Here is a 26,167-nt window from a genome sequence, read left to right on the forward strand (position 1 = left end):
ATTATGACAATATTAAAAACAATTAAAAACAACATGTATAACTGCATGCAAGATGGCATCTCATTGCCCCCATCAATAGCACTATAGCTTCTCCAATATGGATACAAAATATAAGCACATAAAGATTGCCCTGTCCCTTTCAAATGAGGTAGCAGATGCACATGACATGAGGATCTACTACATTCATTTTAAAATAAACACAGCACCATCTTCAGGCGGAATAACTCGCACATCAAAGCTCTTGTGGCCATAAAATATTGCTGGATGAGTATACTTGTGTTCAGCAGGGAACCATAATGATCATGATGCAAAGCAACTTCTTTTTGGTGTGTTTGTTTCCCACACAGTCTGGATCAAACTCCTGTACACAAATTAATGATTCCATCCAAAATTAAAGCAATCCCACTTTGACTCCACCACACAGGTTTAGGTTGCATCTTAATTTTTGCCTAAGTTGCATTCCTCTTCGTAATATAGTAGATTATACATTACAAATACTGTAAAGCTACATTTTAATTTACTCACACTCCAGTGAAAACCTCTGTCTTCATTCCCACACATACACCAAGTTTCTACATAGGCGAGCTTCTCTACTGACTACAATGTTGGCGACCTGAGGTGGCAGCAGCTAAAAAGCAACTGAGGTGCTGGAGAAATCCCCCCCCCCCCATGCTTCAGAAGCACCAGAGATATGCAAGCATTGAGCAAGAACATGATTGTTTACCAGACAGTCTCCTTAGCACTGATGTAAGCAGGGGTAGCCATCCAAAGAGCAAATATGCGCAAGCACAGCACTGGCAGCAATGCCCACTTCCCCCATTGGTATGGAGGAATTCCCAGTCTCCTTTGAGAGACTGCTCCTTTGGCAACCAGCAGTTGCCAGCACTTTCACTTAGCAAACTATATCACCAGCCATTGCTGCTTGGACATATTCAAATGCAATGTGAATGGAAGGGAAAGGAAACTGTTTCATACTTGGAAGCTCATTGTATGGATTCTGTATACCTAAGGCAGCCCTAGATCTCTTACCCTTACCCTTTTCTGTATCCTTGTTGCTTATTTCATCATAGAGGAAGAGACTGTATGAAAAATATTTACAGAGAGAACAGAGAACACTTGTACATAATGATTGGATACATAAAGTTGTGTTGATGCCCCCAGTCAAAAGCAAACTTTTGTATTTCTGTAAGGGCAATGGGGAAACCAACAGCATGATTTTAACCTACATAAGTCAAATGAAATAATGGATTTACCATCTATTTCTCCCCCAAAGCTATTTGCTCTGGCATCTTAAAGCATATTACAATCCCTCATAAGCCTGATCCTGCCTTTCCTTTTGATCTGCTGCCCTTACATTGATGATGAGAATGAAGAACGCAAGTTGAATCCTCAGTTTATCTTGACATTCGGAAAGGGTTGAACTGCTATTTTATGACAGATTTTGAAAACCCTTGCTACAGAACACCACAGCCCACTGATTCAGTTAGTGTTTTTATAAAGCACAAGAACAAAGATGCAAGAAATGGCCATTTTGTTGCTGTTGTCGTTGTTTAATTAATGTAGGGGGTCATTCTAAATCTGCTTCCTTGCTATTCAATGACTTGGACTGGGGCTGTGATACACTAGGGAAAATACCTGGCTTTCTTAACCTCCAGGAAAAAACAAAACCATAATATAATAGAATAAAAAACTGTAGGTGAGATACAAGGGGTCTTATCTGCTTAGTATCTTTTACTTGTACAATGTCCAAACACTGTCCAATGCAACTATAACAGAATGCTACTCTTGTTCTGCAGCAATTACTGAATCACAAGTGTATTACAAGCCAGAGGGTCATGCCAATTTTGTACATTTCTTTGCATGTACATCAACTTAACTAGATACATGGTAATAATGTGCCAATTCTATGTCAAACTATAGAATCCAACCGAATGAGATGCATAAGGTTGTATCCAATACTACTCTAGTAATTTCCGACCTTATGTTGGTCTATGATTCTTTACTCTTTATATGTTTTCATATAAGATGGAGAAAAGAAGGGGAAAGAGAGGGTAAGAAATACAGATTATTTTTTGAAAAGTTCCAGCATCTTAATTACCAAGAGTTAAACGCCTTTACTGTAAATTTAGCTTCAATCTTTGTGTCCAAAATTCAGGGCAGCATTCAGATGGCACATGGATACCAAAGTATCTGACAGACAGACCACAACTGAATATTTAAGATACCCAGTGTAACCAAAGTTAGCTTCTGAAAATAGCTATAATCTCAAATATACAGGCTAGTTTCTTTCCCGTAAAAATCTGGAAGCCAGCAATGAGCAAGTTGCAAGCAGCACTGAGCATTTTCCATGTAAATGTCCACCACTGCTTAAGTCTATATTTGACAAAGGAACAGAGCTGTGTTTGCCACATCCAGTAGGCTGGAGTGAAACAATTGCCTCTCTGTTCTGGTCTTATCAGAGGGCTGCACAATGCCACTCAGTTCAGGGAGTCAGACACACAGGAGATGCATTGGAATCACCTCCCTTTTCCTTCTGCAGAATGAACTTGCAAAAAAATAAATAAAAAGGAGGGATGCATAAAGTGAGGGTCAGAAAATTTTTGAAAATGGATTTTCCTCCCAAAGCTTTATTTTCCCTTGGAAATTTTTTCATTTCATTAGTAGTAACAAAGAGGTATCACACAGATGAATGGTCATCAGCATATGGTGCACAGTTCTTTGAGTTGATTGTCAAGAATTACTTTTTTTATTTCTTAAATGTAAACATACCCAAGCACATGCTGTTGTCTTAATTTTTTTTTCAGTTATTCCAATAACAATTTCTACGTAATTTAACATTTCAGTCGCATTAAGTGTGCTTTCATTCTTTACCTCAAATATTTCTGGTCAAATACCCACAACAGATGAATGTGGGTTGCTTTCTTTAGCTTTTTCTGCTCAATGCAAATAAAATAAACAGGGTAAATTAGAACATGCTCTCTAGGGTATCAGAATTTTCCCCAACATAAATTACCATATGAAAATCACCCTAAAAACATTTTCCCTAGGAAAAAAACCCCTAAGGAAAATTTCAAATTCAGAGTTTTCCAGAAAACCCACAACACTGGTAAACAATGGAAAAACCATTGGAGGGGGAAGGAATTACGTTACTAATCAAGGCTCCCTTTTTGCCCCCCCCCCCAAGACAAAAAGCAATGGGACAGAAAGACGAACAGTTCCCACAGTGTTTTTCTGGTGGATCTTCAGTGCGGGTCTTGTATGCTTGGTGCCTCCACTTTTTTCATTCAGACACAAGTGTAAGGTTATTAGTCCCAATCACTAGGGCTGGGTGATGTCAGCTTTTCAACATCATGATGAAAAGCAGAGGGAGGAACAAGTTGCATTGGCCCTGCAAGGCACCAGGGTGAAGCCACCTCAGCTCCCTTGGCAGGAATAGTGGTCATTTCACCCTGGCACCTCACAGGGCCAGGGCCAACACAGCCTGTTCCTCCCTCTGCACATTGGGCACTGGCGGCAAAGGGGATCAGTTGCAAGCAAGCTCCACCCACGATATACCACCAAGTGAGGGCACCATCACACTCTGGCCCTCAAACTGTTCCTGGGTCATGTATTGATACATTGCCCATGTCTACCAATGACATCAGAGGGATACCATGTCAGTTTCTTTTCAGTGGGGTGGTTCCATGTTTATCTATTCACGGAATAGCAAGACACACAAGTAATGGCAGCCACACGCATATACACCTGTATGTATCTTGGGAGGGGTGTGCTATGCACACACAAAATTCCAGAGACTCTCACTTATTTGTTAAAAATGCCTCTATGTCGCCTCTCTGAGGCTCAAGGCACCTTTCAACAATAATTAAAACCATAAACCATAAAAATGCAATAAAATAAATAAATACCAAACAATAAAACAACCATTTCTGGTAGCAGCAGCAGTGCAAAGCCTTAGCAACAAATCTTAGCAGTAGCAGTACAAAACCTCATTAAAACTCAGCCACCAAAAGCCTTCCAGAAAAGATGGATTTTACATCCTCTCCAAATGGCTATCAGGCACCCTTGACCTCAGTCTTATTTGGTACAAATCCCTTTTTACACCAGCTTCGGAAGCCTTTTCTGCATACGATTACAGACCTTAACAGTTTCCTCCAGAAGGAAGAAGAGTAGTTAGAACCTGCTCAGAGTAGCTCATTGCTCACAGAGCTTGTTGCTCAGACTCTAGGCTTCTTGCTATAACAGCAGATGACAGATCTGATCCTGGAAATTGGGAAAGAAGTCTGCTCTGCTGCATAACTGCAGCAGAGAAAGCCTGGCCAACCAGGGTTTGCCAGGAACTCTCAGTGAAATTTCCCTCAGTTCCTCTCAGTTGAGGTGGGGATAGGTAACTCTTTGCAACACCTGTTAAGACATTTGAGAAATAGAACCAAGCCAGTCATTAGGGTGGTCAGCTGCAAAGGTGCATGAAGCTCTTATGCCTATTGTATTGTGCACAAAAGGGAAACTGATGCAGACTGTCCTCAACAGAGGAAAGAACAGCTGCTCTTGCTGAAATGTCCCATTCTAAGTAACTGCTAATGGTAGGAGGACGCCTGTCCTGCTTTGCATCTGAACACTCCAGATGCCATGCAGACAGAATCTTGCCCAGATCTTGCCGTTACTCAACATCTTTGAAAACAAACCCTTTTCTTGTGCCTCAGTTCTCCACACATGTAAAATGAGTTGTAAATGAAAAGTGTTTTCAATTCTATAGAGAAGCAGCTCAGTCAAGACATTGTGTGCAATTGTTAATCACAAAGAACATTACTTGGCAGAGCAAGAATCCAGGGAAAATGCTTTCCTTAGAAACCTGACAAATATTAAGTGACCCCAATTCTCTGTCAAGTCATGTTCTCTGTGATTATCTGCTGGGATCCTGGAAGCTTCAGACAAACATTGATTCAAAGAATGTTATTCACAGTTAGCAGGATGGAGATTTTCATCATTATTGGAGGTAAATATTGGTCCGGTCAAATAACATTTAGAGGCAAACATAAGTTTAAGAGAGAAAGCAGGAGAGAAATTGTTTCTGGTGAACAGCAAGGAAAACAGGCAGAGCAATATAAATTTATCTGTCAATGCAAAATGGGACAGGATGGGCTTTTGCATCCTATCTTAGTACGTCTTCTGATAGAGCAGCTGCTCACACAAAATGCTACACATCCACTACTGTCAAGGTTTCAAATACAGCAGTCCCCCACTATTTTACTAATCCATGGCCCCACAGCCAAGCCCTCTTCAGCACATATTGCTGCATCGTCCACAACTAAGAACTCACCGTTGCTCGTCTGCCAACCTTCCACGCAGTAGGAGAATCCCATTTGTGAAACTCTATCATTTGTGATTCTAATACACAATTCCACTACTGTGTGATGCCTTCTTAAACTTGCTAGGCCCTCTACTTCCCCATGAGGAATAGGGGTCAATACACTTTGGTGGGTTTAAGTAACACACCAAGAGGGAGCGAGAAAAGCTGTACACACAAGAGACGACACCTTCTCGGCAGTATTTCTGATCCAGGTTTCCCCCTATGGAATCTGTGGCAAGCACAGGTGTAAGAGGATCATATGACAGTGAGCCAGGACAAGGAGCAGCAGCAAAATATTATTCTTCCAGTAGCAGTATATGGTTGGGATTGAGCGTTCTCACTCGGGTGACCATCTGCAAAGGACAAGTGGACTCCTATGGCTTCAGTAGTAGGGCAGAAATGAGAATATTGGTCAGGGTAGCTTTTCTCACCACTGCATGATGCAGCCTTGTGCTCCTGCCACCCTCAAAGTAAACAGAGGGTCCTGGGAGAAGCACAGCAATCACCATCAGACCCCTTCAAAGTTACTTTCAGTACAACTTCAACAGGAAACCTGGAGTGCATATTTGTCACATGACATCTGTAGCAAAATTAAGTAAATTGTAGGCTTTTAAACAGCTTCGCAATCCCCTCTCCCCAGTCTCCCTTTTCTTCTCCTTTTCCAGAGCTGAAATCCTGTCAAATATAGTGGATAGCACAGGGCTATAACTTCTTATTATGTGTACAGCGATTTTATGAATTCAGTGGGGAATGAAATGCAATTTTGTCAGACTTGTCTGTGTTCATAATGACCGAGTCAAATTAATCATTGCGGATAATACTCCCGTGTCAGCCATTCAAGAGATTTTTTAATAGAATTTTTCTGATTCATGTCTTGCAGTACATCAGATCTGTAGTATTGCACCACTTCTTAAAATCAGGGCAATTATAGCTTCTTGTTGGCTTGTCATTTTCCTAGAATAAAAATGTCTCTGCAAAAGTCACACACTGTACATAAACCAAAATGAAAAACCAAACTATCATTACAATTAGGCTGGATCTAAGATTTAATGTCTTTTAGAGACTATTATTTACAGGCAATACATAAAGTATAAGGTGCAGCGGTGAAGATAGGCTGGTTTATCACACCACATGCCGATTGTGCATAAGGGTTGTCAGGTCTATCCTTTCATTGTTCTGGGTTGGTTCTGGATCCAGAAATGGCTAGCCAGCAAAGCAAACACAAGGCAGGCAATAGGTTTGCAATCAAATGGTCCCTTAAATGCATTCATAAAAAGGGCATCCAGAAAATCCCACAAAAGTCCCAAAGGACTCTTGCTCAGGAAATCTACAGTTCAATGAACTACTGTATAACCATCATGGCAAATCTTCATGCCTGGAAGTAACATCTTGTGCCATACAATCTATACACTGGTAGCCAAACTTGGCCCTCCAGCTGTTTTTGGACTACAACTCCCATCATCCCTAGCTATCAGGACCATTGGCCAGGGATGATGGGAATTGTAGTCCCAACACATGCATTCTTTGCATGCAAAAGCTCCCAGGTTCAGCCCCCAGCAACTAAAGGTATGCCTGGGAAAGTCCAGTTTCTAAAACCATGGGAAACCACTGTTAGTGAGTGTAAATACTGGGGAAGATGGACTGGCTGCTCTAACTTTATATAAGGCAGCTCCCTATGCTCCTGGTCCTAACCATAATTACTTATTATGACCCAAACTGAAAACTCTGGCTTAATGACAGTTTATTCATAAGGAACTTAACTCAGGATCAAACCATGGTTTAAGCGCCTTGTTAGCTGACATGAAGTCAAGTTTCTCTTTTCAGTTATAACCAGGAACTCTGATTTAAAACACACACACACAATCACAGTGCTAAAGCTGAATTGGGATGGGATGAAAAGAAAGAGATGATGATGATGATGATGATGATGATGATGATGATGATGATGATGATATTTATATCCCACCCTCGCCAGCCAGGGCAGCTAACATCAAAATATAAAATATATTAAGATATAAAATTCAGCAATTGACTGAAATACAGCTTAAAATTAAATAAGATTAAAATCAAAATAAGATCAGATGGCTACCCACAAATTATAACTATAACTATAGGTGTTATCCTTAACTCGCTAAACAATTATTTAGCAATCAAAGGTTGGTGTGAACTGGCCCATTCTTTAATTAAGGATAGAAAGTAAGGCCAAACAAGTTTAGAAGAGTTCCAGTAGTAGTGGTGTCCAAAGTGGTGTCCAAAGAGGGCCTGATCTGATGAAGTGAAGGACCGTAGGAGCCAACCAAAAGGCCAACCAAGTTGTTGAACTTTTTTTAGGATTGAAGTTGTTGAGATTTTTTTAGGATTTTACCCCAGGAAATAAACTGCCACAGGCGCCGGATTAAAACAACTGGCGGGCTGGATTAGGCCCCCGAAACAGACTTTGGACATGCCTTCTGTAGGGAGTATAAATTAGCCCTCTCAAAGTTCCAATCTTTCTCTCAGAACACTATATAACAAACTTCCACGATTAGCTGTATTTGAGAAAACCAAGCTTGAAACACTCTTGGGATTCTTGAAATGGTTCCCTACATCTTTGAATTATTTATAAAATGTACAAAAATGCTATTTCTAAGTATCGTTTATATATCACTTTTAATTTGGAAAAAAAATACTTTACAAGATTGCTTTCACAATTGTCACAATAAATATATAAGATAGGTGGGCTCACAGTTACTGCTGTTTTTTGCCTAAATGGAATTGGGACAGAAAACCTAACACAATGGAACCATGGCAAGGATGGGAGTTGAGCCTGTATCTAATTCCAGCTCTCCAGACAGTGGGAAACACATTAAAGCTAATTTTGTTTTTACAGAAAATTCAGACAAAATAATAATAAATAATAATATTTTATATATATATATATATATATATATCCCACCCTCCCTGGCCAAAGCAGGGCTCAGAGCGGCTAACAACAATAGTAAAATACAACAACCATGCACCAAAACTTCCTCTTTTGCCCAAAACAAAGACAATAAGAGAGGGGAGATTTTTGGGCCACCACTGCCCTCAAGTCTGTGACAGTGCTGCTGCAATTAACTCAGGGAAGATCCACACAATATGTTTAAAGCATATCCAACAGACATTTAAAGAACATGACTTCCCTCAAAGAATCCTGGGAACTACAATTTTTCCTTCACAAAATTCCCACCGCCCTTAACAAGCTACAGTTCCCGGGATTTGGAGGCAGACATGTGCTTTAAATACATGTTGCGTATGGTTTGAGTTTGCCCACACTGTCTCTTTCCCTTGCTATATAGGCTGTTGGGAACTCTTCGCAAGCCAAATAAATACATTTCAAGGCACATGTAGCATGCAAAGATCAGAAACAATGACAGAGTGCATTTGACCCTCAAGGGAAGTCCCATGCAAACATGTGCTTGCACAAGGCCTTATTATTCTGCTCCAAAGGAAACCCACACCATCTGCTTTTAAGACAAACTTCCATTTTCCCAGATAGTGAGCAATCAGAGCTCCTATAGACAGTGTCTCTGTCAGCCCAAATGCAAACATGAGCAGCCTTTAACCAAGTGTGTGGTTTGGAAACATTTGTAAGCCGCGAGTTATCTTAATGTGGCTCCTGTAGCGTGATGTTTTCCAACCACAGTGCAGAATTATTCCTGCGGTAGCATATATGTGAAAACTCTTAATCCATCTTCTATGCCACTTCACTCCAAAGATGAATCTCGTTAGATTTAGTTCTCAGAAATGTATTTGAACAAACTGTATGTGATGCATTCCGCGAGAATCATTCCAAAAAGACCCCCTGAATGCATGCAGAAAAGTACACTGAAATTGGCTCTGAGTTATCGAACATCTACTATGGAACTGTTAATGAGTGGCAACTTTATTGTAGAGGTGCACTGTATTTACTTTAGTTTTGTTTGTTACTTTTCCTACAAGGAAGAAGGGTAACACAGAACTAAATAAAGTGACCCAGGAGGCTTTAATCTATATGCTATTTAAAAACAGTCTTAAGGGCCAGTGGTTTGTGACATGTCTCCAAAGAATGTTCACATGATTCTGCCACTTTTGACACATGCCTTGGTTTTATGCCCACATCTCTTTGCTGAAATCTTGTCCCCTTTTTTCTGTATTATGACTGCTTGTGGTTGAGAGGGTCTGTCAAAGTTCGTTCTTAACTGCCGGCTATATCTCCATAATCATGTAGCATCCATGACCAAGAATAGTCTTCATCCTCATGCTTAATGAAAACAAGGATTAACCCTTTCTTAAACCTAAATTACTTTACTTTTCCTTCCTTAGCTCCCTGGCCCATCCCCACCCTTACAGGAAACAAGGGCACCATGGCAATGTACAAAAATCTCGGACCAGTGCCTATTCTGCTCTTCTTCTCTGCTTCTGGACATTATTTCCCTTAATACTTCCCCATTCATCTCAGGCCTCTGTCCCTGCTTCCTGATGAGCTGCCACTTCTGATCATTCCTCGTGCACATAGGATTTTGCTGGTGTCTAATTCCAATAGGTTCATTCCATTTTCAGTGGCATTTATTTTATGTATTATGTTTTTACTGCTGAATTAGATTTTTATTGTTTTACAACTGCCTCAAGACTGATGCAGTAGGCTGTATAAAAAATGCTTCAACTAATTAATTAATTTCTCTCCTCCAGCACTGTTTCAACTCCAGAAATGAGCCAGAGGGAGTTGGAAGAGTCGTGGTGGGCAAAAGAGGATCTTACCTGCCTGGTGCTTTTCAGCTAGAAACTACACACTCTACAGTTTCACTGCAAAGTGCATTTGACGACATCCCTCTGCCGTCATTAATTGCAGTTCCAACCTGAAATCCACCGATCAAATGTGCATGGGAGTGAAAGGAAACAATAAAGTTCCTGTATGGAAGAACAACAAAGGCTGCCGTTCTTCATGCATTATTGAAATGGAGACCAGACCAGAATGCAGCATAGCTTCAGATTCAGGAACTTTCAATAAATGCTTCAGGAACATGGCCATATTCCAAGATGCCTCTTTTCAAGCACACACAAAAGTGTGTGAGGTCCCAGTGAGACCTCAAGTGCCTGCTCTCGCTCTCTCATGCGCGCGCACACACACCAGCAGCTGCTTCTGAAATGCATTGCAAACAGCTTTTGAAGCTCTCCTAGTTTTATGAAGTAGTTTCAAATGCGATCCAAAAGGGCCAGTGTAAGTGGGGGGAGAGAGAAAGGAAAAAAATGTCTCTAGGCCACAATAGTAGCCAAATGCTTCCTTGGATTGCGGCCCATAAGTGGTCAGACTCTTCATTCCATATTCCATCCTCCTAACACATGTAACATGGTTCACGATAACCAATATAAAGGTAAAAGACAAAGAATTCCCCCACCTTCAAAAAAAAAGAAAAGCTTCTTAATTCCCATGGGTATCTTTTAGGAGTGAAGCAAAACATGTCCATCCTCTTGGAAACTTTCGTAATGTGTTGTTTTTTGCAAAGGGCATGTGAACATATTTTTGCATTATTTTATGATCAATCAAAAAAAGAGACAATTAAGGGTGAGATTTTCAGGGAGCCTCAAGGGCTTAGCTGCACAGGAACTCCCACAAGCTGCTACACTTAACGCATTAGCACAAAACAAGAAAGTGCAGGAAGTTGGAAAAGCAAGTACCTCCCTCCATGCTGTCACTCCTGTTGTGAAGAGGGAATATAGTACTGAGTACAGGCACCCATCTACAAATGGAACAGGTGGGGAAACTGACAGACCATGCAGGCTGAAATTGCCATTGCTAGTGGATTGTGCTGCTCAGGTGTGCTTGCAAATCACTTCTCTTCAAGCCCATCATAAAGAAGTGCCTTATGAACCAGATATCCTAATCCCTTTTCCAGAGAGGAAATGTCCAAAGATCTAACTGCCCCGAAGTCCTTTGTCGTGTCCCACAGTTAGGCATTATAGCTGAACTCGTCCTTCCTTTCAAAAGTTGGCAACATTTTCAAAGCAAGCAACTTCTGCGTTTCTCTAGAAGACAATTGCAGCTTTCCTCCCACCTCCACACTGAATCCCTTTCCCCTAAAAGCTGATGGTGTCTGTTTAGCACTGTGTAGCAGATCTCAGAGGAAGCTTGCATAATGTGGCAGAATCTAGCACCTCCCCCAGGGTGCCCAGCTGCTGCAGAAGCAATTTCACAGCTCATCATCCATTATGAGATTAAAATAATTTTTTCCTCCCGTGAAGTATTAATAAATTGTGCAGGCAGCCCAGAGTTAGTGCCATTTACACAAATGGTAGTGAATCACCCACCTAGTTATTTCTTAATGGATTGTGTCTCTGCAGCTCTCCTTATCCTGTAATTTAAGAAACCAAATTTACAAACCATTGCAGATTGGTGTTTGTTTACATACATTTCTCTACATTACCACAAGGTGGCTCTGATTGTAGGGGGACTGGGCTGGACAGGAGTACACAAATAGGTCTATTCATATAGAGAGAAAATATGACTTAGCAGAGCCCCACAGTCAGTAAATAAATCCATGGCATTTACTATAGAACGACACCAAAATTCATGTCAATCGATACAAGAGGGGAAGTGCACTTATAAAATGAAGTCCAAGTCTATGTTCAAATCCCTTCAAGAATTCACTTACATTCCCTTCTGGGGGCAAAACTCACTGAAGCAGCACTGATGCAATACAGGCTCTTTTGAACATACAGGGGAGATAGGAAGCTCAGCTCAGAGCTCTGCTAATGACTCCTGGAACATCTCTGCTTTGTTAAAATGTTACATAAAGCCCCTATCTTTAATGTTCAAACTTGCACCAGCTAATGTCTCCAGCCAAAAGAAAAGAAAAGAAAAACATGCTTTACATGCTTTTCACCACACCTGCTGCCTTTGTAGGTATAAGGTAGGTACGACTATTTTTTTTAAAAAAAGAAGGATGTGTTTAAAAAGTACAACTATGAGCAATTTGGTGTAACCTTAACAAAAGGCTCTCAACAGCTGTTGAACTGTTGAACTCAACTTCAGAACACTAGAGAGGAGCTGGGGAGTTCAAAAGTAACCAACTTTTGAATGGCGCTACAGCAAATCTTAAAAATAAAAAAAAAGAGAAAAAACAGGAAGTTAATTTCAAGCTGCAACTGTAAATGCAAAGAAGAGTAGATGCCAAAGATCTCTGAACCTTCGCAGACACTCAACTTTTCCTGGCCAGACTGTACACACTCACACCCACCATTTACACATAATGTCACTCCAGCTAGGGGCAGATTCACACCTTTTAATGTTCATTCAACACACATTTCAATCACATGGCTTCCCCCAAAGAATCCTGGGAACTGAAAATGGTTAAGGGCAAAGAGAACTGTAGCTCTAGGAAGTTCCCAGGATTCTTTGGGAGAAGTCATGTGCACTGAATGTGCTTTGAATGTATGGTTTGGACCTCTTATTTTCTTTACCACTTCCCAACAACCCTACATACCCTATACATGTTTAGTGAATCCCACTGAATACAGCTGGATTAATCCACCGCAAGTGTGTACAGAACTGCAGCCCTTATAGCATTTGTGCTCTCAGCCTCCCCAGAGAGACTGTATGTATATGGCAAGGTTATGAACATCTATTAGTCTATGCTGGCATCACCTGCCCAAGGCACACGACAACCACCCCCTCCTCACCTACCCATGAAATTTTCAAACAGCTTGCCAACTTTTTGGCTACTTCTCATTTTATTCCTCATTCTCAGCTACTCTCTGTGCTATGTTTATAACCATTCAACAACCAGGGGAAGAGATGGGATTTCTCTTCTCTGGTGTGCTCTATGTCTTTCTGGTACATAGGGATAGGGGATATCACATCAAATATACAGTGATAGCACAACACAAATAGGAGGGCACAATACCCATTCAGAAGAAAATGAGTGTCTTGAAAGGCCAGTGACAATACAGGAGAGCATTTTTGAATGGGCATGAAACTGGATTAATTTTACACTGGCAGCACTGCATTGTGCAATCTGTCAACAGCTGCAAGGTATCAAGAATAGTGTTAATGTCAGGTTGTTCCTTGTCACACTTTCTCATGTTTCAGAAGTACAAAACATCTAGCAGGCCTTCCTGCCATTTTCAGGAGGGAAGCTGTTGGCCGTTATAGGAGCATAGGACACATGAACAGCCTTAGAGAGCATCACTGGCAGCAAGTCTAAGCAATATGCTGAATCATTTATATTTAGCCATTAGTGCAGCAGAATCTTTCGGCAAAGCATTGCCAGTGTTCCTCTAAAGATTACTTGTGAGGCTGTAGGATAGAAAAATCAACAAAAATGTTATTGATGGGTGCCACAAATTGCCGGGGGGGGGGGGAGAGCATTTTTTACTGACCTAAAAATGAAACCAAAACTGACTGACTGGTTCACTTCAGCCTTTGTGAAGACTGCTTAAACTGTGTTAGCGGGAAATCAATTCATCTAAATGAATTGTGCAGTCATTAACAGAAATATAGTAATTAGGAAAACACTGAGTGAATTGTATAGTTATATCCAGAGTGACTACCAACTTAAGTTTCATGATCATATTTAGCACATTAGTTCTGAGCATAGTTTGCTTGAACAAACTTTCCTGATAATATGCATCTTTAGTACATACTAGAACACTTTAAGCCTGTTCATTTCCTTCTCCAGTGCCAGTCTCTGACACACTTGTTTCCACCCTTATATGAGCAGCCCAAAAGCCTTTCGGTAAGGAAACTTTAGCATGAACTAACTAGGCAGTTCAAGAACAACATAAGGGGCAATTTCCATAACTGCAACAGTTACTCTTTCCAGCTCCTACAGTTGCAAGAAATATTGCAACTGTATCTGCATATACTCTAGTTGGACTTTATTCTGCATGAGTGTGAAGAAGAAGAAAAAGAAGAAGAGTTTGGATTTGATATCCCGCTTTATCACTACCGTAAGGAGTCTCAAAGCGGCTAACATTCTCCTTTCCCTTCCTCCCCCACAACAAACACTCTGTGAGGTGAGTGAGGCTGAGAGACTTCAGAGAAGTGTGACTAGCCCAAGGTCACCCAGCAGCTGCATGTGAAGGAGCGGGGAAGCGAACCCTGTTCACCAGATTACGAGTCCGCCGCTCTTAACCATTACACCACACTGGCCTATGTGTGTGCCTAAGAAAAGCTGTTAAAGTATAGGAGAAAGTACTTGAGTGAACATGTCTGCAAATATGTGTTGTAAGCAAGTGTCAGAAAATGAAATATGTACTGACTATCTTATCAATTTTAAACTTATTTTACTGCTTTAATAACATAAAATGTATAATTTATAACTAACCTAAAATTATACGGTTTGGCATATTTATGAAGAGTAAAACTATAAATGATCCTAGTTTTGTACAAGCAAAATTGTGGATGTAACCAATTATAGACCACTTCCTTTTATATACCTTGGTTAGAGCTCAGTTTTCACCCAAACTTAAGATATATATTTTTATTTTCGGCACCCACAATAGGTTTTTCACAGCTTCGGATTTGATTTGAGTGTTGTATATTTCATAATTATCATCCTCTAATGCTAGATTGTCTTCCTTTAAAAAAAAGATTAAAGCATTTTCCATGTTCTAAAAGAGACAATATTTTATACACCCCTGGCCCACTCCTGGATTTTTTAAAAGCAGTCTTCAAGAAAGCAACAGGGAAAGCAGTTTAAAGTCTCCCCTTCGACATTCCCCTGTTCCCACCCCCAAACCCTCTCATCTCTTTGACCTTGGCCAGTATCCAAAGAGACCACTGTAAACATGCAAAGTGCAAAAAGTTGCCAATTTCCCCTTCCAGCAACAGCAGCAGCAGCCCCTCACGGATCCAGCTCTGGAGGATCTCCCAACATTACATTATTTTGTCTCTGAAGCCCAAGTTTCCTTCTTCTCACAAGTGTTTGTGTGTGTGTGTAAAAGAGAAAGATTTAAAACAGTAAAACAGAGGGAGAGAGAATCTTAGCTTACGTTAACCCAAGTCTTTCATGTGTGAATTATTAAATTGACTACTGGGGATGGATGACAGAATTAGAACAGAAATGAATTTATTTGGTCATTATTAGTTTTAACTGTTTCTCTCTCTCTCAAACAAAAAAAGGGGGGAGGGAAGGGAAGCATAAACACACGCTTCCTTCTGAGCACCCCTTGTCAGATGTGTATCACTCTCCTTTGTATAATAAGGGGTGGGATTTATCATTGCTATAGGAGCAAAAGTAAACACAGCACAGCTGTGCCTCCCAAATGGCTAGCCAAAAGCTTTACATTATTCACAAAGAAACACCTCGTGCTAAATTTAATTACCATTTACAAAATCAAGATCAACCTGCATTGCTCTTACACAAATAATACACGGAAAATGCTCTTTGGAATCTTGTCAGCTGTGTCCCCCAACGCAGAGCATCCCAGCTCCATGCTTCATAGGCAGAGCTGCAGGGGAAATGTTCAATCTTTAATCACTACATGAGGATATGCTTTGTTTATAAGCCATCTAAAGTTCTTTAAATAAATGTACTAAACTGTCTTTCAAAGACTAATAGCGCTCCCCAAACGCTATCCGCCGCCGCCTCCTCTACCCACTCCATAAACTTTTCAGGGGTATCTTTATTGTTATTTCTAATTTTGGAGAAAAGTAACATTTCCTGAGATTCAATTTCACTCATAATTGTTGGAAGGAAACTAAATTGTCCACTGTAAACAGTCTCTGTATTGTGTGAAAAGAATCTTTATTATAGCCCACTGGGAATTCTAATAAAATTTCCAGTTTAAGTCTTCCCTCCTCCTCCTTCTCCCCCTCCCCCAGTTTGTTCCTTTTTCCCCCTCACAGGCCTATTAAAATCAGTTCAAACAGGCTGCAGACCAGATATGAGAACTCTCCACAGATATACCAGTAGTTATATTTTAACAATCAATTACAGCCTTCTCCCCCTCACCCACAGCCCCATTCCTTTCCTTTGCAGCTTTCTGTTCTGAAAATGAGAGCAGCTATTCCATTTGCTTGAGTGCATGCTTAAAGTCAATGACAAAAAAAAAAAAACCTCATTAGTTTAGTCTGGCAAATGCAATACAGCCCAAGTACATTCATCCCCTCCCATTTTATTCTGCAGCTACAAAATGGATGCTAAATTTCATCAGACTGGAATGGAACTATGGTCTTGGAACATTTTATTTTATTTTTAATTTCAGGGGTCTTCTATTTAATTCAAAATTCATGAATCATTTCCTGGTAATACTACTATAATTATTCTTAGACTGTTAGGTTTGAAGGTTTAATACGAAATACTTGCAAAAGTCCTTTTTCGCTTTGATAGTCGGTAATCTTCATGGTAATCAGATCACTTGGCTCCCTAACAACAGCAGCCAGAAAAATATAATTTAATATTAACTTTGTACTCTTCGCTCTGATTTGAATTCTAGTAATGAAAACCAAGTCATATTTTTCCCATTACAATGTATACAAACCAGAGTTATATATAAACAACCTATTTTAAAAATGACTGGTGAAGGGCTCATAGCAAAGAAGTAAACCCAACTTGGAATTTTTTAAAAAGCTTTTTGGCATGAAGAGAGGGATTAGTAACAACTCCAGCACCACTGCAAGGATGGCTAACGCAACCCTCTCAACTCAAAGTTGCAATGGCTCGGCTTGGACCTTTAAGCTGTTATATCCAAACCTTCCCACATCACCCACTTTCCTCTTCCCTTCTTGACACACTGGATTAATGGCCTATTGTTTCACATTAGAACAGGGAAACTCTGGCTCCAGGGCACTCCCACCGCTGGTTTTGAAGCCCTGTACTTGTGGTATTAGCCCCAATCCATATGTCTCCTGTTGCTTCTTGATAAATATTGCTGCGTGGTGTATTTCCCCCAAAAAACCAGCGCCAATCCACTTTAAAAATGGAAGCTGCCAATAAGCTGAAGTCTGTACATTTAAGACCTCCATTGTGCATGCACAGATGACAGCTTCACTGAATAGGCATATGTTGGGGGTTGCATGCATGGGGAACAAATCAGGTAACATGGAGCAGGTGAAGACATTTCCTCCCCCCATCCCTTCTCTGCTATGTACAGAAACTTAAAAATGTGAGCTGAAACAATCACCATCTGAAAGACAACCCAATCTTCCCAAAAACCTCAATGAGTAAGAGATGACTACTGACAGCAAATGATCCATGTTCTTGTAGGGAAACAAATATGCCTATTAAATGCTTTTTATGTGCTTCCTCTCAGGAGAAGTTATAAATAATACAAAGGTAAAATCAACAAGTGGTCAATACGGATGCACATGTTTATTGTAATGTTCAGAGTATTCAGATCCTGGGGAAAACAAAGGGAATGTGGTGAATTAATGTGATATGGAACCCAGAGTGTTCTATCAATTTAAATGGCTTCTGGCGATGCTTTTCTGGAAACAGACAGCGGACCCCAATCCATTTGTGAATTGAAAAATCATCAAGAAATTAAAACTAAACTGCAGTTTACATATACTTCTAGCTTCCCCCACCCCTAATTCATTAGTTCATGTTTTATGATTAGAGCAGGTGAGATGGAGGATAGTCTAGGTTTTTTAATTGTATATGTTTGTAAAAGTTAAATACAATTAAAAAGTGCATCTCTCTCTCTCTTCAAGCCATTTGTCTGCTCAAAATCAGCCCCCAATATGGGTCCCAAATATTTTCCTCCAAATGCAGTCTTGATCAGAAAATGGTTAAACAGCCCCTCCTGTATCCACCCCGCCAGCCCTCCACTTAGAATTAAAGTCTCCCAATGATATTTTTCCACAAAGCAGGGGGAAGCAGTGGGGGGGGGGGATAATCTTTGAGCTACATATAATTGTGCATTCCCTTGGTCAATTTTGCTCTGCTACATCTTCTTCCTGTTTGCACAGGCCTTCATCCAAACACTGAAGTGGAAAATAATGCTTTCCTGCTTAAAGTAAATGGCTCCCAAGTAACCTTTTCTGAGAGCTAAGCTTCCTGTTGTGAAGATGGCGTAAACACACATTCAGTTATGGCTCCGTCATCCAGGACTCAGGAAGGTATGAGCAGACTATAGCAAGATCTGGGAGGAAGGGCAGAGAATCCAAATAAATACTCTTCTAAAACTTACTGAAATGACAACATTTGAACTGTACGATCCAACTCTGAGCAACAGAAGTGAATAAAATTCTGCTGTCCAGTGTCATCACAGAACTCACAGCCAATTCTTGGACAACCTATGGCCATATGCAGCCCCCACAAACATTTCAACATGGACGCTCAAGATTTCCATAAAAATGGCTTAAAAAAATAAAACAAACATATTTTCTACTTGCTCCTTACAAGTCACACCCCTGCTCCACAAAACACAGACACATGTGTGATGATGGCGATTGAAACACAAGCAACCACTTCAAGAAGTACAGGAAGGTGAGGGAGTAATGTTGAGAGCAGGGAGAATGGAAGAGACAAAGGTTCACAGGCTTGCATGTCAAAGCTTTGGTTCTTAAACACCCCGAAAAACGGTCTGTTCCTAATGCTAATTCATCCAGTGGGATGTTCTTGAAACTCATCTTCATTACAGCAATATCCTCTTGTTCCTGGAAGATTGTGTTTCTATTGAACACTATCTGATTAGATTCACTTCAAATTCCCAACTAAGATCTGGCACAATTTCCTCCCTACATTTTACCCAGAATTCACTGACAGGTTCATTCAGCTCTGCTTTGTTTTTGCTGCAAAGAATTAACAAGTGAAAAACTTATTTTTTATTTTAGTTCCGGCTAATAATAAGCTTGAAGATTCTGTAAGTTTCTGCAAGAAATGCAAGTGGGTTCCTCTTGGCTTACCACACCAGCACGTCACCAGCACTGTCTAAATTTAAAATTCTGTCTCCATCTGAGCCACTCCTGATATATTGGGGGGGGGTGGCCTCAAGATTTCTACTACACCATACAAGTGTTTCACTTCTACTGCTATTGCTCCTGTTATTGAAGCAAAATATATACAGCCTATGTATAAAGAAGAAACCTCCGAAAAATTGTCACCACTCAGTGGCCCCATTTAAATGTATTTATCTCAGCTTAATAAAACAATGAACAGGCCTTCTGGTTGCATGCATTGTCCCTTCCTTCTTCTCTTCTTGGTGAACTTTACCTAATTCCAGCTTAACCATAACTTATGGCAGAAAGGCTCCCTTCAGCATTGGATATTCAGCTCCCAGCCAGGCATTGCACACAGCAAACACAAGAAAGGGCAGCATAGTTCCTGCCTGCCTGCCTGCTGGCCTCCCAGTTGTCTGTCCATTCCCAACGCCAAGGACTGGTGGACTGGCTGGCTGGGCTCCCTCGCCTGCTTGCTTGCTTACTCCAAGGCTGCCTCCGCACCTGGCACCCAGCAGCCTCTGGCCAGCCCCAGAGGCACCATTTCTCTGGGGCAGAAAAATGAGAGGGCATCAGAGAAGGGAGGGAAGAAAAGAGGGGCAGACCAGTGTTGCCCGCAGCATCCCAGACCACCATTCAAGGCACCCCAGGGTGCCACGACACACTGATTGAAAACCACTGATCTAAATTGCTATAACCCTCTCTCTGAGACACTGTGGTGAAGAAATAAAAATATAATCAATAGCCCATTTCAAATGGATGAGGGGAATTTGCCTATCACTAAGGTGCTCAGAGTTATAGTAGGAATCATAAGTTACTTCGTGAGAGAACTGCTTCTCATCAGAGTTAACGCAATACAAGACAAAATGAGCCAGCTCACCAGTAGCATTTTTACCTAGTAGCCAGCTCACCAGTGGTAAATGTATCTTTTATTCTAGTGAAAATATTTATGGCCATTGTCCAACCCCAAAGCAAAAGGAGGCCTAGCCTCTGATTCCATGCTAGGTTTCAGAGGCACTCCAGAGAGGCAATCTCACTCGGCTTGGCATGAGTCCTCACCCACTTGGCTGAGCAGGCAAGACTTTTTCATGGCTTCCAAGTGCCTCTCAAGCTCAACTTCTGATTACAGACTTTGTGAATTTGTGGGTCCATATTTTAGTTTAAACAAGACCTTTCATATTAAAGCTGCCTGAATAATTTTGCAGCAAGATCATCAATGGTAATAAAGATTGCTATGTTTTGGTGCCAGCTGAAATTTTTGCTTCATTCCATTCTCACCAAAATGTAGGCCCCCTCTCCACACACACCCACAGCAAGCCTCACTTCTTACTCACATCTGATTTCGCATGAAGCTTTTTCAACTGTAGCTTATGACATTCATATACAGAATTCAGTTCTTTGGAACAATCTGCATCCACAAAGGAATTCAAAGTACCATCGAATGCTGCTTCTTAAGTCATACCCAACTGTGCAAGATGCTATTTTGCTACACCACAACAAACACAGAAGAGAATCTGTACATTTAGGCTCTAGGAGCCATTCAGTTATATAATCTACATTTCTAAGTTTTTCCGTAATACTGTTTGAAAGAACCACCAGCAGTCATCATGGGAAAACAGCATTCATTCTCCTTTCATACTAAAAGTATCTTTTTGCCCTATTTAAACAATATAGCAGCCTTGCACTCAAGCCATGCATGCTTCTACTAACAAGACCTTCGTTACTCTCAAACTAAATTACAATAATGCCTCCTTGGCTGTGTGCTTTAAAAATTCCATTGTCAGATAAGAGCTCATGCAAAATTCAGGTGCTTGGATCTTCACTGGTACTCACATTCAGCTCAGTATTACTCTTGTTTTGGTGGGGAGGGGATGATGTATGCTGGCTCTTTATTCCATTAAAATGAATATAACATTATACTGCTCATTTTTTAAATGGTACATGATAGCATCAATGTGCATCATGCTGAGAAAGGTTTTTAATATTAATCAGCATGTCCCCTGTAGTCCACTGATACTGGTCCCCTCTGTATTTGCTCTTTTAACATTGCATATACATTATATATATTAAAGTGTCATTTGAGAAAAGCCTACAATGAGGGGAAAGGATATCTTAATGCATGAGTACAAGAGAAAGCGGCAAGGCTGCTCCTTCATCCTTATCTTTTGCATTTCCCAGTTTAGGCTTGGCTTTACTTTGTGTAAATATGAGTATTAGTGAGCTTTTAAAAAAAAAATCTGGTTTCCCATCTTTTCTATTATCTATACAACAAAATAACAATTAAACTTTGCACAAATATTAGATTGTTGGTTATCTTAGACTAGGAATGGGAATCCCGTGGCTCTCTAGATGTTGATGAGCTATAATTCCAATTATCCCTAATTGTTGGGCACACTGCCTACAGTTGACTGGTGTCCAGCAATGTCTAGAGCAGCCTTTCTCAACCTGTGGGTCCCCAGATGTTGCTGAACTACAACTCCCATTACCCCTAGCTAGCAAGGCCAGAGCTCAGGGATGATGGGAGTTGTAGTCCAACAACATCTGGGGCCCCACAGGTTGAGAACCGCTGGTCTAGAGGGTCACAGGTTACCCAACATTATCTTAGAAAATCACCAAATGTGCATGCATGTGTGGGGCTGGAACATATCAGATTGCTATTTACAGCGGTGCCAGTGAGGTGGTGTGCGTGGGGGCACCATTGCTCTCCCAGTTTCCCAACGAAGTGGGGAGGAGACCCCAACTCAGGTGCATGGTGGTGGAGCCAATCTAATACTCCTGTATACAATGCACCACAGTGGGCCAAATTCCCCACCCCTTGCCCTTACCTCTCAGTAAGTGTCTGCAACCTACTGTGTTGAGAAAGTGGGAGGACAATGGCCCCCCGCATCTGCCCCCTCCCTGGAAACTAAAGGCTCTTTTTCTGAAGTTAAATCGTTGTTGATTATGCACTTCACTTAAGTGGATACTTGTTGCAAAAAACCTAAAAATGGTCTTGATTAAGCAAAGGTTGGTTGTTTACTTGCAATCAGGAATCTTTGACTTTGTTAACTGTACAGTCACACAAATGGATTCTGCACCTTTTCAGAGACAGCTTTCGGAACAGTCTAATGCTGTGAAAGTGAGCAGCTGGCCCTCCTGCCCCTCCCATAAGAGGTCTTTATCTCCTTCAAAAGCTGTGAGAGACAAGGCATGGGAACCACCTTCCAGCTTTGTTCCTTCACAAGCAACGTTTGTGCTCTCAACACCAACAGCGCTCAAATAATGTACACTGTGTACCAGCTCAGATGCTTCAGTTAGGCAAAGCAGCCTGTGTTCCTACTCTGCAGAATAACCTAAGGGTGATGGGCTAAATGGCATAACTAGTGGAAGCAGCAGGTGCCCCAAGACGAAAAGATAGTGAAGAACTGCTCCGCCTATAGCTACATCACCTCTTGCACACTCAGGCAAGCCATCATGTGCTTCTAAACATGGATGGTCTAAACTGCCTTTCCCCATGTGAAGTGACCTGGACCCTGCAATCAACATTTGAGCCCTTCTTCGTGTGCCTCCTCCATGAGAGGTCCAGAGGGCAGGATCATGAGAAAGGGCCTCTTCTATGGTGGCTCCCCATTTGTGAAATGCTCTCTCCAGACCTGGTACCTCCATTACACATTTTTAGGCACTAGGTGAAAACATTTCTCTTTAACCAGGCCTCTGGCTGATTAACATTCAATGTCCTTTTACATGTTTTGTTTGGGAACGGCGGCGTTATGGGTTTATTGGTTTGGGGGTTTTTTTTGTTTTATTATGTGTCTTGTGTCCTCATTTTGCATTTTTCTGTTGTGAACTGCCCTGTGATCTTTGGATGAAGGGCAGTATACTAAATAAATAAATAAAGCCAGGTAGCTGCTTTGCAGTTTGGCAACAGATATCAGCATTGCTCTGACAGAAGGCCTTTGAGCCCAAAAGGAACAGATCACTTGGACGGTCTCCCTGCTCCAAAACAAAAACAAAAGGAGTGACAGCTGAAAATAGTCACCAGGCTAATCTTTGAAAATATGTTACAAGGCTGGGATAGGCAATGAAAATATTTTTGTCTTTCTGGAATATTCAGTTCTGTTAAGGCAGAAGGCTACTGCCTTGCATGCATATAGACTGTGTAAGTCTCATGGTCCGTCTACCCCCATACTGTGGCACAAGGAAGAAGACAGGAATGTTAGTATCTTAGTAGATGAAAATCAACATCTGCAGTTGTGTTGGCTCCCATTGTCTCAGAATCAGTAACAAACTCAGTTTCTTCTAATGCGCTGTTTTGGCCTCTGGGTGCCTCTCCTCCATCTGTCTCAGTTTGAGCATCCCTCTTCGGAAACTGCACACTCTGGGTGGAGGACAACAGGCCCACAGGTGACAGCTGCAACATCTAATGTGTAGGATTGTCACCCAAACATTTTTATTTTTATTTTTGGAGCATACCTAAGCTGGCATGAGGAAATCTGTCCTACCTCAGTGTAATGATTCCATAACGAGATGCATTGTGATCCCAACCAATTCATGTGGAGAAAGTAGCAGCTATAACTAAGGAAAGAATGCCGCAGTGAATTATGCAGTAGCTGCCCTACATTTTACTCTGCTCAGACTAACCCTGCCGTTATGTCAAGCCGCACTCAGGGGAAAGGAACGTGCATCTTTGTTAGGCATCCTATGAAATGCCTAAGCACTTTTATTCTTGACTTGTTCCAAGTCTTAACAGCCAAATTCCCATTCTGAACAAACTACTGCACAGTCACACAACAGATGCTGCATTTATTCAATTACATAATCACGCACCAACATCCTGTACTACCCAATTTGCTCCTTCTCAGCAGGAGTCCTAAACTGTATAGGGGGGGTTGCATTTCCTCATAAATGGCATCCTGGTGACATCTGGAGAGGTGGCAACAAGCTCAGAGCACTGTGCCATCTCCCTGCAGGGAATATACATGGGTCAGTTCACTTCCACTCACTGAAACTTTATTAAGCCAAATTTCTGACATAGACAGATCTTATTAGACACAGACACTAACAGAGTCAATGTGGCAAATCCTCTTTAGTCCTGGCAATGCCTAATGCTTGGCTTTTCCTCTTTTCTTCCTCAGTTTGACTACCTGCTTCTTTCAGAAGTCTAAAGTATTTTCTTATTTCTCCAATATTTGAAGAATCTCAGACTGTCAGATTTTTACAGCGACTCTTTCCTCAGTTCCCCCCTTCACAAAGAATGGGGCTTCAAAACTAGTCATCAGAGGCTGCTTTGACCTTTATCCATCTGACATGGTTATGTTACTTAAAATGTATGAGAGTTGAACTTTTGAGGATTTCTCAGAACATGTCCCTAATTCATGTTATGCGTTTTTATTTTAATATTATGTCGCCATCAGTATTCTTCACTGGTTGTTTGCTGTTTGTATACAATGAGATAACCAAAAGAATAGTTTCCAGCACAGAACACCACACTAAAACAATTCCCAGATGTTGTTAGTGCACATGGCGGATGGAGGAGAATTTTGTTTGGTCTGCATTTTAAAGAGAACTGACCAAAGTTGTACCTCCCGGACCAATATACAAAGCAGACCAAAATTATGCTTCAGATTTCACACTTCTCCAAATTTTGCAATACAGTTCTGTGCTTTAAACAAACAAAAACCCACCAGCATATCAAAATGCATAAAAACTGCACGTTTTAGCATAAAATGTGTTTAGAAACACATTTGCATTCATTAGAAATAATGCATACATTGAATTAAAATAGTATTTAAATCCATATTTAAATATGAACTCCCAACAGATTTTTTTAAAAAATCACAGATTAATGTGGAGACAGGACAGAATGTATGAATAAGCACTTGCAAAATTGATATGATCTGGAAATAGGCTGATCTGTTCATTCCTAGTGTAGACTATGCATATCAGACACTTGGGGTTGCAGAAAAAGCAGATGAGATTCAAGTCAGAGATGTCATAAATCGCCACGGATTCAGATAAATTACTATAGACAAGCCCTTACAGCAGACAAACGAACTTACCATTGTTTGTTTGTCAAACTTTAAGACTGCCCTTCATCAATCTAGACCCCACAGCTATCAACAAAACAGTCACATAAAAAGCAGTAACAATAACATTCTTAAATACTAAACCTAAAACATATGTTGCAAAATACTTCAATTATTTAAATAATGACACTGATATTCATACACAGACTTGAATTCTCCATTAACTTCCAAATGCCTGAATGAATAAATAAATAAATAAATATGCCTTAAAGTGATGCTGAAAGGCAGCCACTGTGGGAAACGACTGTACTTGCAGAGGGAGGGCATTCCACCGCCAGAGTGCCACTGCAAAGAAGGCCCTGTTCTCGCATCACCGCCAAACAGGTAGCACCACCTATTGGCAGGCTCACTAGCAGGGTCTCCCAGGCTAACCTCAGGGCATGCATTGGGGGGGGGGGCTGTCCTTCAGATATTTGTGTAGGGCTTTATATGCTAAAGTCAGCACCTTAATTTGGGGCCCCAGATGATCAGTATTACATTATGGGGCACCATAAAGCAACCTTGTTGCCCCATTATGCATCGGCTGTAGCTTCTCGATTGTGTTTATGGGTGGCCTCATGTAAAGCATATTGCAGTAACCCAACTTGGGAGGTTACGAGGACATAGTTAGCTGTGATGAAGATGTTCCAGTCTCAGAACATTTGGAGCTGGAGCTTAGAACAGGTGCTCCTCACCACTGAAGTCATCTGCACTTCAAGTGACAACTTTGAATCTAGGAATGCCCCCAACTACATAATTCCTCTTCAGGGCGAGTGTAATCTACTGTCCAATTGTGAGACACCTATCATCAGCACCTCCATTTTGTCAGGATTCAGTTTATACCGTATGTAAATACAGTGGTATCTCGGGTTAAGTACTTAATTTGTTCCGGAG

The 26,167-nt window shown here is 41.0% G+C and overlaps 1 protein-coding gene across 9 annotated transcripts in view; it reads right to left on the reverse strand.

Moving 5' to 3' along the window:
- The window catches only part of TOX2 (TOX high mobility group box family member 2), a 251,651-nt gene that overhangs the window by 98,428 nt on the left and 127,056 nt on the right, over positions 1–26,167 (reverse strand). The window lies entirely within an intron of this gene.

This window comes from Podarcis melisellensis (genome assembly GCF_964234715.1).
Source record: "Podarcis melisellensis genome assembly, chromosome: 6".
Taxonomy (NCBI): domain Eukaryota; kingdom Metazoa; phylum Chordata; class Lepidosauria; order Squamata; family Lacertidae; genus Podarcis; species Podarcis melisellensis.